Source organism: Melitaea cinxia, chromosome 8 (genome assembly GCF_905220565.1).
Source record: "Melitaea cinxia chromosome 8, ilMelCinx1.1, whole genome shotgun sequence".
Taxonomy (NCBI): Eukaryota; Metazoa; Arthropoda; class Insecta; order Lepidoptera; family Nymphalidae; genus Melitaea; species Melitaea cinxia.
In genome coordinates, this window is record NC_059401.1 from 7,350,497 (window position 1) to 7,365,391 (window position 14,895).

Genomic DNA, 14,895 nt, shown 5'->3' on the forward strand with positions numbered 1-14,895 from the left:
CATTGTTTTATTGGCAAGTTATTATATAATAGGTTACTGTTTTTATTTTTTGCTAAGAATCATTAGGAAAACAATTATTTTACAAATAACAAATTTAGACTACAATGAAAATCCATTAGTTCCGTTAATATATAATTACCATGTGTACCAACCAAAATATTCATGATATTATATGAGCGTAAAATATTATTAGAACAGTGTGTTCAATGTTCTAATATATATTATAAATAACTGATTCAGGAATTCAATTAACAACGAGGTAATATTTACAGAATAATATGGAAACAACTGGCGGCTGTATAAAAGCTCAAACAAGAGTCAAACAATGTTAAGCTTTAATAAAACTCCATGAATAGTTATACATTGACTGGAAATGTAACTATCTGCTCAGAGGACATCTAAGCATACCGCTGCAGATATAGGCTTGCGAGACAAAGTATTTACCACTCGACTAGTTCAAAAACAATTAAAAGTAACTGCGTGGCATCCAATGCGTGTCTATACGGGCTGTTACTTGTTTCCTCGTTAAGAAAAGGCAATGGATCGGTAGTAGATTGGAGTATTCGTCGGTAGTAGTTGATAGGTGAATCTCGTTTGGTGTGGGTGTGAGTCGACGGTCCTTTGATTCCGGCGAGATTAAACGTGCGGCAGACGGTGGCGCCTCTATCGATTGTTGTTGTAATTACAACGCTATCCTCGCCCAGTCGCAAATGAAATTGTTCGGGACACAGTCTGCTATGGATGCCTGTATGTTATTGTAGTTGTCAAGCGAAAACGTCGCTTATTTCAACCATATGTTGTTGGGGCTCTGAGTTTGTATGTTTAGATGTATGACAGTGGTCTGTAATTGAATTACTGGGTTGGTCAAAGTCATCTATTTCGTGCCGCGCGAGATAGGTAGCGCCAGGTGTTTTCGTTGCATTTATTGTTTAAGTTTACAATATTAAATACTATGGAACGTATATTAAATAACACAAATATTTTCAAATATGCATAACGAAAGACTAAAAAAATAAACCAATTTCTACCAATGAAACGAATCGCTTGATTACATATTTAGAAGCTCTTAAAGTCCTTAGTTTTCTTAGGTTTATACTAAGTATAACTTTGATACAATACAATTTTTTACAGATTTTGAAGTGAAACTTTTTTAGGTGCATGAGGGTAAAATTTTTACGGATGTTTTGGTGAAATGGCAACGTTTTTGTCAATGGTGTTGGAACGGAAATCTAACGCTTTAGATTTGTATAAATATAAAAGAGACTTAAAAATAAGGTTGCTAAAAAAGTTTCACTTCTGGCATGGGTATTTTGTACGCAAGCACTTTTTTTTTAATTATTAACCCTTTTATTATACTTTGTTTATTTTTTGTCTGTAAGAGCCAAAAACAGAACTCATTTATAAAATTTATGAATTAATAACGTAGCTCTTTGTGAGATTTTAAATACACGAAAGTATTGGCATTTTACTATAGCCTTTTCAATTAGAGTCTTATTAGATTACGCTGACATTGTTTATATCGATTTATCTGAACAACTGTTAAACAAATTGGAACGATTACAAAACATATGTATTCGCTTTATATTCGGGTTGCGCAAATTTGAACATATATCTCAATATCGACAACAGTTGGGTTGGCTACCAATTAGACAGCGACGAAATGTGCATGCCCTCTCTTTATTGTTCAATATCCTTTATCACCCTCACACACCCCCTTATCTTAAGGAAAGGTTTAGTTTTTTAGGACATGACACTGAATGTCACTTGCGTTCCCGTAGTAATAACTTGCTTGTGGTACCTCTTTGTCGCTCTAATGCTTATGGTAACTCCTTCACTACTAAAGTGATCAAACTTTGGAATTCCCTACCCAATAACATCCGTCAAGCAGAGTCTATAAATATTTTTAAGAATCGTTTGCACAAATACTACTTAACTCTTACATAGTTTTAATTATGTATATGTTTCTATTGGTATATTGTTTTTATTTGTATGTTTGTATAAATATAGTATGTATGTGTTTACATATGTGTTTATATGTTTATGTAGATATATACCGTTTAAATGTATTGTAATTAATTTAATTATATGTGCTAAACTTGCGTTGTCGATTGCGCACTACTACCGACATATTTTTCTTAGACTACTTTTATTAAAGGTTGCCTGGAAGAGATCGCTTTAAGCGATAAGGCCGCCTTTGCATACATTATTTGTTTTTGTATCAAATCGTTCTAAAATGTATCTTCTTTTTTGTGTGTGCAATAAAGTTTAATAAATAAATAAAAATAAATAGAGTCCAAGAAAAAGAAGAAAAATATTTTAAAAATTAAAAAAAACAACCAATAATATTTTGGTCTTCAAAAAACAATTACTTTGAAAACACCAATTTGATTTTGTAACTAAAACATAAAAATATAGTTTCTAAATAATAAACGAATTGTGGAAATGGAGCAGTTACGTCTGCGCAGTTAGGCTTAAGCGGCCACAAATCCACATTCGAATTCAAAAAACGAATGGGAACAGAGAGAGCAATCCAATAAAACATTCGTAGCCCCAAACGTAGATATGTCTACGTGACGTAGACGCCTACCATTCACGCATGCGTATAGCACTTGTACAGAACAAACGGACAGTGCCAATTTCAATCGTAGAAAAAAATAACCAATTCGAAATGGAGAAGGCTTTGCGGCGACCAATGGGAGCGCTTACAGTCGTCATGCCGACTGTGTGGGCGGGGCGAATGATATCTAGCATTGGAATGTGCCTTGTATTTGTTTTGCCGTATCCGAAACCTTTATTGCTCGGTGTTTGAGCCTCTTTCTCCTTGAGGGAGATAGTGGCGGAAACCACAGTTCGCTTTCGAGAAGAGCCATTCACATTATGTACAAGGCTCTACAGTTAACCTTTCTAAAATAGTGTATTTGTAAGTACTACTGTAGGACCTAAAATTGATTTGGGAAAACCATACAGATATACTTAGCACTAAAATTATTTGCATTAATACTATTACGCTGAAATATAAAACGAATAAAGAAAACTGAGTGCCAAATAAGCTCTTAAGAACATTAATACTGTCTTTCCATTTATATATAACAGTGAGTATTGATTTTTCGATAGAGAAAAAACGAAGGCAACGATCTATGCAGATCTGAAGTGCTCTCGGAACATCAGATGGCACCGGGGCAGCCTCCGCAGACAAACGAACGGTGGGGGGACCCCCCACTGGAGGTAGGGAATGGCATAGATTAGCAGCAGCGTCACAGATGTATGAGTACAAATATATTTCATTTCGTTAAAAGCTATATGTACTCGTAATATATATTTGGATAACGGTTACAGCTAAGTTTTAAATCTACACCGATCTATTTTTCGCTGGTTATTATCTACTATCCTGATATCATAACCCTGTGTTCATTATCTCAAAGGCCAAAGTTTTTATTTTTTTTTAAACATATTAACTGAATATTTCCATATGTATTTTTATATTTCTACTTAAATTAAAAATAGTATTAAATAACAAACTATATTGTAATGCGCTGTGTGTACTGTAATAGTTTGCCAATATTGTTGCTGAAAAAAGGTTTCTTCTTCTATGAATAGGAGAAGTCGAGCGAAGTCATAGTGCTACTCGTAAGGAAAATCTGTCTTTTACCTAACGGAGTTAAAGTACAAAAGATCTTTTTAAATTATAAATCAAACGCGCGTTCTAATACAAATCATGTAATGTAATCTATTCATTAATAAATACGCAATTAGGAGACATTATTATAAAATATGTAAATTCATATCTGTAGCACATTATCTTTGGTAATATCGACCCGTCGGCGGCGACTTCCCATTCTCGAAGTAAAACACGGCGGGAAGGAAACCGCGGGATAAACCCCACCACCCCCTCCCGATCTTTACGTTTCAGGAATAAATATTTCAGAGCGTGTGCTTCGGAAGTTAAAGCTATGTATCGCCGGAGCGGTAACAATCCGAGAATGAGAAACGTACTTTTATGTAACTTTCTATCGCTGAAGGCGCTTGTGGTTTTCTTTAGACGTACTGGTACGTGTGTGTGCCAGTATGAGCAAATGTCGATACTAGTACGTTTAATAATATAGTAATAAACTAACACTACCGAAGCAATCTTATGAGAAAAGTTATATTTGAACGAAATTATGTATATAATTACTGGTTTGATTTGAAGTGTTTTTGATAGAAAAATCGGTAAAAAGTTTTTCACACTACCCTAAGACTTCTAGAAGCGGAAAATTAGCCTTAATCGACAAACAATCGGACTAATATAATGTAATATAATACGGTAATAATCATAAAGGTGTTATTAACAATGACGTGAAAATCAAAATACGTCAGAATAAATGTTAATTAGTTACTCGTCGTAGTGAGTGTTTTGTTAGATATATTTTTATAATTTCTATTAAAATTTAAAATACGCGTAAGTTTTTCGTATAAGAATATGTCTATAAAACTATAACTGGCTCAAATCAAATTTTCAAGGACGACAAATTGTGTTTACTATGGTAATACACGCACACACACACACACACACACACACACACACACACACACACACACACACCATCAGTCTATCGCAGTCCACTGCTGGAAATAGGTCTCCACAAGTTCGGGCCAAAAATGGCGTGAACTCATGTGTTTTGCCCATAGTCACCACGCTAGGCAGGCGGGTTGGTGGCTGGTTTAGACGCACCGAAAACGCTGCTGCCCGTCTTCGGCCTGTGTATTTCAAAGCCAGCAATTAGATAGTTATCCCGCCATCGGTCGGCTTTTTAAGTTCTAAGGTTGTAGTGGAACTGTGTTATCCCTTAGTCGCCTCTTACGACACCCACGGGATATGATAATAATAATACGTTTATTTCAGAAAATGTCCATACAATAAATAACAGTATACAAAATAATTAGTAAAAAAACATAGTAAAACTGAAAAACACATAAAAAACAAAAAAACGTAAGAAATGGAAATCAAAATACATGCATATAATTATACCGATTAAATAAAATAGGTATATAATTTTTTTTTCATGTCAATAATTAAGAAATGCCAATATTAAGGAATGTCTACCGATTAAATTCAATAATTAAATAAACAAAAAAAATCCTTATAAATTATTAAAAGCCATAATACAATGTCTAATAAATAAAATAACAATAGATAATATCGCACACCTCGTTTATGAGGAAACAATAGAATAGTATTTTTTGTTGTAATTTTCATTCGTTCTTTTTTATCTTTTGCTACATCAGATATATAAAAAAAAAATATTTAAGAACGAATAAGTACAGTATTTTAGTCGAATAAGAACAGTATTTTAGTCGGTTCATAAAATTAAAAAAAAATTATAGTTTAATTAACGACGTCAATGCGTTTTAATTTATACTATTGGTCGCCCAGTCGTAATTCGACCATATTTAATTTAAATGATAAGTTTGAACATTATTAAGGTTTTGTTGTCAAAGAATTTACTTCTATAATAATAAACAAAAGAGTATATGTCAAATATATGGTAGTGTGTGTAATGTTTTTTTTTTATTGCTTTAATGAATTTTATGCACAATTTTCTCCACCACTTCTTGAATGAACCCTCCATTTAAAGGAACGCAGTTAGGAGTCGAACATCTTATATTTATAATCTCGATTAAAATTATTTGACAAATATTATTTCTTATTTTTGTTCTGTAGTTTTCTCACGTTAGCCGTACATTACGCTAAAAATATGTACAAATTTTAATGAAACAGGGCATGTCAAGGTAAGGCATAGCAGGACATATCTTGCTCAAAATCTGAAGCAGCCCGATCGGGAAAGTACCTCATCCTTACAAACATAGTTAAGTAATATTGCATTCAAGTAGTGTTGTATTCATTAAAGTAGCTAAAGTTCCAGCAGAAGAGAGAGAGAGAGAGGGAGAGTAGGGTCAGCAGGGCGCTTACAATGGCTCTAGTGTTCCAGGCGTCTATAGGATACGGTATCCGTTTACCATCAGACGGACTGTATATACTCGTAGGTTTCTTTGTTGGCATTGACCTAGTCATATTAAAAAGTCCAGGATATTTTTTTCCACGCTGTTTGTCTTAAAAGGTAGGGATGGATGAAAATCAGAATTTTTTTTTAGATATAAATCATTAACGAGTAGTTCGATTTCATTTACATCCCTTATTGATTATACGTTGTTCTGAGTTTTGTCTAAAGTTTTCAGACTAACATTTATTGTTAGTTTAAGGTCCAAACAACCCGGAAGGTACAAGTTTCAACTTCTTCTTAAATGGGCGCATTAAAGTCACGAATGAAGTCAAAGGTATAGGTAGTATTAAGAAATAGCACAAAATTATATTTAAAAAAAAGTAACTGTGCTATAATATAACACATTTTTTGCTCGTATTTGCAAACTTTAAGGGATTTTGTTATTTAAACTATATAAGTATAAAAAAAGTAGAACTTAAAATCTCGCTATTTATAATAAATTAGATTAAAATTTATCTTTTACCCTCTATGATAAGGATCGTAAAAATATTAAATCTCCCTAATAATCTCTAATATAAATATAGACTCTATCAAAAATAGTACTTCTCTATTGCTCTCTCAATTCTATTACTTAAAAAGGCACATGTACGCACTACCGCACATTCAACAATGTAATTGTCTTTGTCATCGAATAACCTTTTTTAATTTAGCTTAGTTCTTGTGATATTCCTGTTTTGCATACACCCAAAATTTCCGTACTGTACATAATGACGTCTGTAGAGTTAGATTGATTTTTATTGGGTGACCTTCCCATGTATGTTATCTCTCTTACTGACATATAGACTGTGCAGATCGTTATACAGTATAAAACAAAGTCGCTTTCTGCTATCTGTATGCTTAGATCTTTAAAACTACCTACGCAACGGATTTTGATGTGGTTTCCTTTAGTAAATAGAGTGATTCCAGAGAAAGGTTTATATGTATAATACATGCATAATATAGTAGAGGAACACCGGTAGTTTTTGCAACCGTGCGACAAATATTTATTATTTTTTAAGGTGGTATCCCTTACTAATATTTTAAATGTAAAGTAATGTAACTTGGAGGGATTAGAAGTATCTTAGGATCCTTTTATTTAAAAAAATCAATGTGAGTGAAGCCGCGGGTAAAAGCTAGTGTTTTATATTTATATATAACTAGTTGTAGGTACCCTGCGCACGTTGCTATGCTTTTTTTAATTTTTTTTGGTGGTACCATATCCAGAAACCTTTGTGGGTTCATGCACAACACTTTGCTGAAGATGACATAGATGATAGATAACATGATCAAACACATAGTTTACGATTCTATAAAGGACATACAGACAAACATTCATTTTTATATACATAGATAAATTAAATATTATTTAGGGCAAAAGATTATATAAAAACAATGATATCACTTTCGTTGTCAGTCCGGCCGGATCATGTTGTACTCAAACCGGATTGATCAAACTATAATAACCTAACTTTTCTTATTCATTGCAACATTAGTAGACCATTAATGAAGATTAAAAAACAGTACACACTTTAAAAAAAATTAATACTAGTTTGAGATAAATTTTAAAAAAGAAAAGAGAATGAGAATTTTATAACAAATTTTATACCAAACGAAAAGCAATATTAAAATCAACTTCTGTTACAGCTACAAATGTAGCTGTGGTAAGCATTTCTCAGCTTCTACATTTGTCAAATTAAATCGAGTTCCTTCATTAAAAAGACGATTCGTTTTAATCACGAACAGTTTAATTTCGAACTCGTCTTATTAACATGCGGTGAGACGGACCAAAGAGATGGATTTGTTATTTTTGGAACGAAGTTCCTTACGGCAGGCTTGACATTTAGCTGGGCGATCGAACTGAAAAAATGTGATACTAAAACCGTAAGAAAACTAGGTACTGTGTACTGTGTGTGTGTGTGTGGTGAAGGTACTGTGTGGCTACGGTACTAAAGAATATAGCCACCCCTTCTCTTCCCGTGGGTGTCGTAAGAGGCGACTAAGGGATAACACAGTTCCGCTACCATCTTGGAATTTAAAAAGCCGACCGGTGGCGGGATAACCATCCAACTGCTGGCTTTGAAATACACAGGTCGAAGACGGGCAGCAGCGTCTTCAGTGCGACAAAGCCAGCCCTGCGGTCACCAACCCGCCTGCCCAGCGTGGTGACTATGGGCAAAACACATGAGTTCACGTTATTTTTGGCGTAAACTTGTGGAGGCCTATGTCCAGCAGTGGACTGTATAGGCTGTAATGAAGAAAAATATATAACGGAAGTGACGTAATATCAGTCACACGACTGTATAATCAGACATTTGTAAAACTAAATTATTACTACTAAACTTTTTTAAAAATTGTTTATGTAATTTTATCCTGTCGACAAAAATAATTAAAGACACATGTTTTTTATTGCACTTCATAGTTTAAATTATTATTATTATTATTGTGTTTGATTTATTTTATTTTACGGTATTTGTTATTTTCTAAAATACTTATTTTCCTGAATACTTTTATGTACTTAATTAAAAACCAATCAACAAAATTTAAAAAAAAATCAAGAACTAGAAAATATATATAAAATTCAACATTTTTTTTTTCAAATTGTGTTGCTTCTATACTATCCGAAGGAACTTCGTTCCTACCTGGTGTCCCATGACATATTTTTTTTTGTAATGTTTAATTTCTTTTTCTTCTCTATTTTCTCTTTCACGAGTTTCACGCTATCTGTCGAGTTATTATTTGGTTAAATATATGTCTTATTTTCCAGTTTTAGTTGCATGTCCTTTTCTTTTACATAGTAAATTTATTAGCATATTACGAATGTGCAGCTTCAGATACGGCTAAACATATGAAATTTTACGGGTGTGATAGTATGGTTACAGATATTAAACTATTTCGAATTACCCTTCAATTTCATGAACAGATATTCAATTTGATAAAGAAAAATTGATAAAGAAATGGCAAAGTACTTATTTTACGTATAATAAATAGTACTTTACTAACTTTGCTTACTACGTATTAGTTTCTGTTACAAATTCTGAATAATCTATGTAAAAAAAAACAGCGATGAACCCTACAATGATTTAGGTGCAAAATTGACTTACTTTATGAAAATAATGAACCCGCACGAACTTATGTTATTTAACTGGGAAAAATAGAGAACAAATAAACGCTTCACACTCAACGCCCCCCAGTAGGTTTTCCTCTTGTGTCGGGAGTCCGGAAACACACACAATACACAAGCATAAACGCCCAGACCACGACAAATATTTGTATGGCCAATATAAATGTCTGTCGTGAGCGGGGATCGAACCCGCGACCGCTAGTGCAAAAGCCAGTGACCGCTGAGCTAAATCGAACAGCTTGTATTATTTAAATTAGCTCCGAATAAATTGATAAAAACCGATAAAAAATTATTTAAAATATTATATGGGTGTATGTTACGGCTACAAATAGATTTTTAATCGGATATTCGATAGTTTCGGTTACGGTTGCGAGTTAGTACTTGTTGGTGTTCTGCAAGCTTCCTTTCACAATAAGTCAAGTAACTTCAATGTTGTTTCAGCTAAAAATCAGCAGAATACTTGAATAACTTCACCATAACGCATCTATAACTAATTTGAATGGTTGAAAACTATCAATCAAGTATCTAGGCGTCAAAGGACTCGTACACTGAAAAACCACACTATCTTTAAATAGAGTGGTTATTTTCCCAAAAAATATCATCAGATCCTGTAAGTACTTAACTGATGCCGGATCCGTCGAACTACCGGATAAGGTTTTCTGGATTGCAGACCCGATAACCTATTGACGTTTTTTTTTGCTTATATTACATAGAATTAAAATTTTGATTTTGATACCCTAAACAAACTAACTCAAGTCGCGGGCGTTACTTACGGATATAAGAAACGTAATGAAAATCGAAAAATAATATATGATATGTTATGTTAACTACGGTTTACTTTCTATTACTTGTATATTATATTATGGTATTTCATTGCCTTTATTTATTTAATATAACAATTTTATATAACTATACCATAAGATTATACATGAGATATTCAACGAAGAATTGAATTGAATATTATTAAAACATTGTCGTACGTAAACTTTAGTTTTCCATTTTCAAAATTATGATATCATTAGCTTAATGTAAATTAATTAATTAGTCATCAAATTGTTAAAAAGATTTTAATCATGAAAATAATAGGGTCGTCAAGAAATAGATCGTGTGAAAATAGAAATAGATTGAGCGATTGTGTAATCGCCATAGTTGTGGCCTTATGGGCAAGCTATGAAACTCTTTAAAGCTTAATTATTAGAGGAAAGACAGTAATCAAAAAATATATAATAAATGTCTAGACTAAATTAGTAAGCATTTTAAAAAAAATTTAATTGATTAGCAGAAAAATTCGTCTTATCATTGCACCGAGAAAAAATATTTATTTATCTAAGAGTAATTTGAAGTAAAACGGATCATATCATTTATTTTTCTAACGAACCATGACAAGATTTGTATTTAAATTTCGTTCGTTTCGTAATTAATTTTTTTAATAAATTATGAAAGTTAAATAAATTTAAAATTACAAACAGAATATAAATTATGTACTTACCGCTTTCGAAGACAGGGAAATAATGTCTAAAAATATACGTAAACTGCGTTATAAATGAATTACTATGATTGAATATTTTTATCGTAAGAACGTAGGTATTACGCAGCGAATCTGATTACGTCTGTAGTCAATGCCATATAACCAATTAGTAATGGCCGAGATGCAATGACTCGCTATCGAGTCATCTGTTACGTTATTTTCCGAGGATCTTATAACAGTTCACCTCATTTAATGGGAATATATACTGTCTATATTGATGCTAATATAATTGCGATGTTAACCCTTTCTAACCGTCACGATTCTTTTCTAGGCTTAAGAATCAAATTTAATGAAATTCAGTATAGTTGTATCGTATCTTTAAAAATGTAGCTTATATTTTGTCACGAAAAAGAAACACATTTGGGATGAAACGAGGGATAAAAATTTGTTTGTTAAATAAATAATGTCTGAAAAATTTTTATATTCAGACTCTTATGAAAAGTTTTCTAAACGTCGCTTTCGTCATTACAAAATAGAAATAAAAAGAAAAGTTATTAATTATATAGTTATGTATCCATTTGAGCTATTGAAGTAAAACTTCTTTTTGTACGCTGGACTTGGGGAGTGAGCTGGTGAATGCGTGACGAGAGTATAACGAAAAGTATGATCGGGCGAGGCTAACGGAAGTTGAGAGGGAGGTATAAGTTAGTGATAATAGAAAGTGAGAGAATTACGTTTCGTATATTACTGTAGGAGCTAAAAAAATTGTACGCCAGTCGTGAGGTGTGGAATCAGACTCGTTTTTTTAAATTATGTTAGCTATTTCTTTATACATTTTATTCATTGATACTTTTTAGTACATTCTAGTAACACAAGTTATCTATATTTCATTAAAGGGAAACATCATTGAAAAGTACGCTATCCTCTTAATCAATTACAATTTGTTTACACTGAGCAAAATTTCATTTGTTCCGATTATGTTTACAAATAGCAAAATAATAATTTTTTACTTATGGCTGTAGTTTATTTTTTCATTGTTATTTAAATTTGGGCTCCATTATGTACTTGATTGTTACGCTACAAACGATACGAAATAAAATGAAATAATATTAATGATACGGTATCTTTATTTTTTATTTTTCAGAATGTATATCGTAGATCTTTTAACGTATAAATATTTTAAATGAAAAATAATACCTGAAATCGTAATAACACGGTACTAAAATACAGATGTGCTATAGTCCATAATAAAATCCTATCATAATCTGTAGTTAGTCAAACTAGCGTTAATATTATAATATTAATGCTAGTTACATTTAAATATATTACATAATAATCACAATACCAAGTTAAAGTAACAACACACGTATCCAATTTCAACACTAGTGACTGCTAATCCAATTCTATACCTATAGGATTTAGGTCAAAGTGTGACAAAAGTAGGTCGCAACTAGTGTTCAAGAGGCCCTACAGAGTTATAAAGTTTACAATCGATAATAAACCAGCTCACAAACCTAATGGGCAACTTCTGTGTGAGCAGAGAAAACTTGAAAACAGGTGTAAACGGTACGATACGAACAAGGTACGTACAAACTATTGTTCTATACAAATTTATAGTTAATAACTATATACGCGTAGAAAATATCGTAAGAAGTATGTTCCAGGACTGATTATAAAAAAAAAATAGAAAGTATAATTTTTTATAAGTAAAGTCTAATTTAAAAATTATATTTATTACTAGCATTATTGTAAACATGTTAAACATGATTTGATGTTATGGTATAATTATTACTTTACGATAACATTTAGTGCTATTTTGTGAAAAAGACCGATTATTTAATATTGAGAATTATTTTAAAGAAATATTAGAGCTTATTCAGGTGTGTGACAACAGTATAGATTGACGAATGTAACGTGTTCCAACATTTCTCTCGAGACATACTAAACAATTTACCAAACTTAGCATATCAAAAACCAGTCGTGTAGCTTTAACTTAAACCTAGGATGTTGGTTTCAATCTACATGAACGTTGAACTATCTCGACTTTGTAAGTAGTTAGTTATAATCATTACAGTATTAATTTCAAATTATATTCAAGTTACGTATAGAGATAGTAATGACGCGACGTGTATACATAGTGTATCTTTACCGTGTAGAGCATTTCCTCTCTCGAATATTGCTGAGTCGTATTTAGTACGCATACAGTGAACACTATAAATTATGCAAAAGCTCCACCGGTACGAGATCATTGAGTGTATGAGGCCAATGCGCAATGCCTCTTAATTCTATATTAGCCTTTCGTCACTAGAGCCCTTCATAAACTATTCAGCGTACTTTTATTTTATAATCGGTGTATAAAATATTAGTAAAGTTGAAACTTAGGCGAAGTTGAAGTATGTCTTGTCTTCATCTTCTTACTAAATAAAAGTGTTATACGCGTGTACCTATATGTTGTTTATAATTTCTACAGTTATTATAATGCGTATTGCATTAGACAATCATTTACGGTCATACTCTTAGCGATCAAATTAATAAACAAACTTTTCAATTTTTTTCAGTATTGGTATAGTGTTAAAAAAATACAAAATTATTCAAAAAACTAATTGACTTTAATTTTGGTGATATCGTTATTTATTATTTTTATTATATATGTGGGATGACCAAATATATTAGCTATGCCCGCGACTTCTCATGGAATTTAACAAAAAAGTTATTGTTTAGTTCGCAAAGTTATAAAATAAATACATTTCTGAAATAAAAGTAACCTAAGTTACTCCTTATTACATCAGCTACCTGCCAGTGAAAGTTCCGTCAAGATCGGTTCAGCCGTTTCAGAGATTAGCCGGAACAAACAGACAGACAGAGAGACAAAAATTGTAAAAAATGTTGTTTAATGTTTGTCATATGTACCGTGTATACATCCATATGCATTTAGTAAAAAGCGGTTATTTTAAGATCACAAACAGACACTCCAATTTTATTTATTAGTAGGTATAGATTTTACAAATTATTGTATGTACTAGAATTATGTACAAATATCTTTCGTTGAAAATTTTAATTACTGATATATTTTGCGAAATAAACGAAATTAAAATAATAACTTTCAGCTTTGAAAAAAGTCGGCATTACGAAGACTTTCATTTTTATCCGACTTCAAAAAAGGAGGAGGTTCTATATTCGACTGTATTTTTTTATGTAGACCGATTTCGATGATTATTTTTTTAATCGAAAGGTAGTGCTTGTCATGTAGTCCATTTTTAATTTTACCGATATCTATCGAGGACTTTTTGAGTTATCTCTAATAATGCGTATTTACTTGACTATTTTATCGTCCATTTAAGTTGTATTATACCTTCCAACTTTGTACTAGAATAACCGATTGTAATAATTCTTGTTTTAATCGAAAGCTGATACTTGTTTTGTGGTTACATTAAATTGATTTTATTAGAAAGAGTTGATTTTGATCGAGATTTGATGACTACTTTTTGAGTAATCTTTGATAACGTGTATTATTAACTTTTTTTTTGCCTACAACCAATAACCGTACGGCTCACCTGATGGTAAGTGATTACCGTAAAAATTAATACTCCTAATCCTCCAGGAACTCTAGTCACCTTACTCACCACAAGATCACAATTGAAAGCAGTATTATTTAGCTGTGATCTCCTGTAAGGTCGAGGTACTTCCCCAGTCGGGCTGCTACATATCTTGAGCAGTATATTTCCTGCTGTGACCTATTTGGTGCATATCTTTGCATTTCTAGAGTAGCTTATTAACTGAACTTAGAGTCGGCAACACGCTTGCGATGCTTCAGCAGACAAGCGCGCCTGCAGGCGCCTATAGCCTACTTATTTGCCGACCTGGTTGTATAAAAAAAAATATTAACCAAATCTGGGTTACATACTATTGTACAGGTTATTATTTACCAGTATATAGAGTTAAGCGACGCATGATCGAAAACTATTGTAACGCAGCGGATTTGGTGCCAGTTACTTGTGTCTTCTTTTTTCTAATATAAGCTAAACTTTGATTGACAAGTCCGTTGGCGCAGTTTGTCGTGACCTTGCTTTCTGCTCTGGGGGGTTGTGTTTTCGATTCCCACCCTGAGTCTAGGTATAATATATACATTTATTTATATGTATGTTTATCGAAAAATAAAGGAATATGTGGCTATATCAGTCGACTGTTATCTATAACATAAGCATTAAGATGCTTACTTTAGGAACAGACGACCGTTTGTATATTGTGTAGATATTTATTTATTTACAAATAGCGGCCGCTAAATT

The 14,895-nt window shown here is 32.3% G+C and overlaps 1 protein-coding gene across 1 annotated transcript in view; it reads right to left on the reverse strand.

Annotated features, from left to right (window-relative positions):
• Positions 1-10,778, reverse strand: part of LOC123655953 (juvenile hormone acid O-methyltransferase-like) — a 34,246-nt gene extending 23,468 nt beyond the window's left edge. The window contains exon 1 of the mRNA XM_045591690.1: positions 10,631-10,778. The gene's annotated coding sequence lies outside the window, so the exon portion shown is untranslated. The remainder of the gene's footprint in view (positions 1-10,630) is intronic.
• Positions 10,779-14,895: the final 4,117 nt, after the last annotated feature.